Source organism: Helianthus annuus, chromosome 12, assembly GCF_002127325.2.
Source record: "Helianthus annuus cultivar XRQ/B chromosome 12, HanXRQr2.0-SUNRISE, whole genome shotgun sequence".
Taxonomy (NCBI): domain Eukaryota; kingdom Viridiplantae; phylum Streptophyta; class Magnoliopsida; order Asterales; family Asteraceae; genus Helianthus; species Helianthus annuus.
In genome coordinates, this window is record NC_035444.2 from 28,679,381 (window position 1) to 28,684,102 (window position 4,722).

Below are 4,722 nucleotides of genomic sequence, written 5' to 3' on the forward strand. Positions count from 1 at the left end.
TAGTTGCTCCCACTCATTTTGAGGTAGGTACATTAATCCACTTGATTGTTGATGAAAATAATTACGTTAAGATTTCATCACATTATGATGTTTGCATTAACCCATACACGGATTTTATTGGCTTACAAATAAAGTGTTCTTTAACCTTCAGTTTAGAACTTTCAGGTTGTTTTATGAACATGTAAATGTGTCAGCCATTTGTTAAGGAAAATTGTTTTTAATGTTCATATAACGTAGCTTTAAACTATTATAAGCTACTAGAACAGTGATGATCCTCAAAGAAATCTTTTGATAATTTATATCTTCCTTAATATAACCTTTGAGAATCAATCATGCTTCTTAGTATCTTAACGTTTATATATTAGGATTTGGTTTAGTTATGAACACTCTTAGGTAACTCAATCAAATCCCAAACGTTATACGAACACATAAAATCAGTTTTACTAGAAAACTGTTTTATTCCATTTAGAAGATTGATTAACACTAATGGCTTAATTAGAAGAGATTGGATCGGTAAACTTTTCCATAGTCCATTTTAACTTCAGTTAGGGAGGTTATGTAATCATCAAAGTTAGTAGGTTTTTAAACCTAGATGACCTCCTGAGTTGATTATTGGGTTCATTAGAAGTTTCAGTTTTATGGATTAGCTCTTGGTTAGTTGCTATCATTTTCAGGATTCTAAGTCTGTAAGAGTTGGTGCAGTATGGTTTACAAGAGGTGTAATCGGAGTTAAATTCGGAGTGAAATTTAATGACACTCTTCCCCCCGGCTCTTGTATTCATTGCAAGTCATGATAAGGACTTTGACTGCTCCCACTAACCTTAGAAATCTTTAGGAACTCAGCATGCTTAGGGTCAATGTTTAACGACCAACAAATTCTAATAGAGAAACAAGTTAATGACGTTAGTCGTTGTGATTTCTCTTGTTGAGGATTATGTTAGTTTAGGTAAGAAATCTAAGTGTGCCCACGATTAAGCAACAATGAAACTTTTGTAAGAGTAGCATTAGATTTTAAGGAGACCAGTTATGATAGAACAGTGTCAAGATGGAGCAGTGTCTTGTACAAGAAGTGTAAATTTAGGTAATGTAAAATTTTCACTCCCCCACCTCTTGCAACTATTGCAAGTTATTATTAAGACACTTAATGCTCCCACTGATCTTTAATATCTCTAGAATGCTACAAGAGAAGTTCAATGAGCTACGTGACGTGGGAACCTATCACATATATGTTAGACTTTATTTTATTTCTTTAATGTCCAGATATCATAAGAAACTTTAGGGACATTTTTAATAGAAATCTTATTAAGTATATATATGAATAGATTTCTTCTAAGACTGTGTGCAATATGCGACAAAATTTAGATACAAGTTGATAGTCTGTTAAATGATAAATGAATTATGTCTGAATATTCCATTTGGAATAAGTTCCATGAATGTCAATGAATGACTTATGATGGACCCATACTTATTCCTTAAGCCAAGAAATATTTAGGGCTGTAACGTTATATTTAAAATCACTTAGAATGAGATTAGATGAAAAAATCATCCTCATTAACCATGTCATGATTTCTCATTTTCCTTAATGGATGAAATTTATAAGTCTCATTTTCCTTTTGTCAAATTCTCATTTGTATGATGACAAAAGTTGTGAAAATATAAGGTATCATCTAGTTTCGTCTTAGTAATGTTTCTATCCAGATATTTAGAACAAATAAGATGAGAGTTTAAGATAAGTGTGACTTTATGTTGACTATGCAAACCTCACAACCTTCATGACATAGCCTAAGTAATGATGCTGTATTCTGATTAATCTTCAGAATATGTAAGGTATCGAAAAGCTTTGTTAAAGACTGCTTATAATAGTTCTTATAGCCTTAACAATTAGTTTTGTCACTAACTCTCATGTTAGTTATTTGTCGAGTTCTGGTAAGGAAACGTATGGAACTAGAGTCAACTAATCATGTGTTAATTGGAATACTAAAATTACCAGACTTAAATATCATTAGTAAGTGACTATCTAATTAATTTATCCAACTGTTCTTTAGAATAATGGATAGGCTCGTTGCTTATGTCTAGTCTAATGGCATAATTATGCTGTGAGATTTTCCCTTGAAGAACTTTAGAGGTGGAATTAGTACTTGTAATTTGTCTATGGACCTTAGAACAATCCTCTTTTAAAGTTTAAGTGGTTGTAAGGTGAGTAACAACTTATTTTCCAGCTTCAAACATTTATTTCTTTTTACATATGTTGCTTATCAACACACTCATTATACTTTGGTACTTTTGATTGTTATAGTTGATTTATAAGGCATCAAATTGTCCAAGTGAAAATCTTAGTATGTAATGTACTGGAAAAATGTACTTATTTCCATGCGTAAGCTCTTAACTTTATGGGTCATGGTATTGTACATTATTATGTATTCACATATACCACTTAACTTTATAGTTTATAATTTTAAATGAAGGCATGCATCTTAGGAGCTCTTGTGATTATTCCACAATAATAGATTAGTCTTAGGAAAGACTTAATCTGGAATAACTTTAGTGATAGCAATTATGTTAGAGAGTTCTTGATTATCATAAGAGATATCATATTTGATTTGTCCTATTCATCATGCTCTATTTTCTTCTGTAGTGTTTTATCAGAAGAGAGCAATGGGATCATCGTGTTTTAAGAGATAATCAAGGATTTAATTTAAGAGCTAATTCTTATAGAAACTTTAAATAAAGCAAAACATTTTAGGTTTAGAAATTAGAGTGGATGAGATATAGATTTATAGCAGAAAATTACAGTAAGTAGCATCATGGGTACTAAAAAAATAAGGCAGACGAAATGATCATAAAATTAAAGAAGGATCATTGATATAAGGATCATTATGTGAAGAGGTTGTGATATGTCTATTACTAACATCAAAATAATAGACTTATTTAAAGTTCTACTTAAACGAAGACAAATCAGCTTTGGCCAGAAATTGAGACAATCACTTTAATTATGCACTTGTTAAGTATGCTATCTATGAAGGAATTAAATCAGCTTTGGCCAGATATTAAGACATTCATGTTTATGATGCACACTTAACATAGCTTTCGTAATACTTGAACGATAAGTAGATGTATCAAATCAGCTTTGGCCAGAAATGATACATCAGAAGCTCATTCAAGTAAAGCCATTTTGGTTTTGTAAAACATTATTTGATCCTTATTAATTAACTAAGTATTTACAAAACCAATTATCTAATAGCAAACCACCTGTTAGCGCAGATCAAACTCCGCGATGAGTTCGCTGAGGGGTGCAGGGGGACATCGTGCCCCTTGCACGAGGTTCGGGTAAGTCTTGGTACTTTATGAACACTCATATTAACTGCTTAATAAAGTAATGGGATTTCGGATAAGTCATGGTACTTTATGAACACTCATGATTTCGGATGAATCATGTCTTGGATTCATCCGAGATGAATGATTTCGAATCATTTCGGATTATCCGAAATGGATCATTTCGAATAATCTCGGATTAGTCAAAAACGCGTAAGTCGGATGATTTCGGATGTGTCCAAGACGCATGATTTCGGATGAATTATGTCTTGGATTCATCCGAAATGGTGATGTTTAGTCCATAATGATCACGCAGTTATTGATCCGCAATGGACGCTTAGTCCGAAATGGTCCGTGATAGTCCGAAATGATCATGCAGTTATTGATCCGTAATGGACGCTTAGTCCGAAATGATCCGTGATGGTCCGTAATGATCATCCGAAATGTGTTCCTCAAGCTTTGAAATCCTTAATTTATGCAGTTAATTATTGATAAGATTTAAATCCGAAATCTTAGGGATTATGGGATTAAGTTTCTGTTTAGATATTAATTATATTTATCTGTTTATTTTGAAAATTATATCCATTAATAATGATAACTGATTTCGAAAAAAACTTAAGTAGATAAAATAGATTAAAACAGAAACAAACACCCTATAATCCGAATTCATTCCAAAACTAAGGGAATTTTCGAATTTTCTGATGAACAAGTGATGAACCCTAAAACAAAACTTAATCATTTTATCCGAAATCTTGAAATTTATTATTCAATTTCTTGAACATTATGATTTCGGAACAGTAATAATGGACATGATTTCGGAACAATTTCTTTATGAATTTTCATCCGTAATGCATCCGAAATGCATTCGAGATGATGAAATCAGATCCAAGATGAACCGGAATGGAATTTCGGATGGAAAAAAAATGAATTTCATTATAGTTTTCAAATCCTATTTTCCAGTTTCATTCCAGATTTATGGATACAAAACAGAACCGACTAATCAACATATGCTCTAATACCACATCTTGATCAGTCTGTTTATACATAATGGAAAACATATGAACATACCTTTAATTGCATAAACACAGGTTAGCAGAGAATCCAGATGGAGACGCAGCAACAGTGTTTGACATGATTGTTATCTTGATCTGGTTCCTCCTTAGAGTGCAATCTAATGATGGTGATGATGAAAACCGATTAAGGGAGTTCGGCTATGGAGATGGAGGTCGATATTGATGTTATGATTATTAGGTTATGTGTCTAATCTTAGAACCTCTACATAAGTCTCCTTATATATGCACCCAAGAGGAAACCCTAATTAGTTAATAAGGGTAATTAGGCCTATCAACAATTATCAACTAATTATTTAATAGGATTGTTATATATTTTGACCCATATAATGTAAATGAT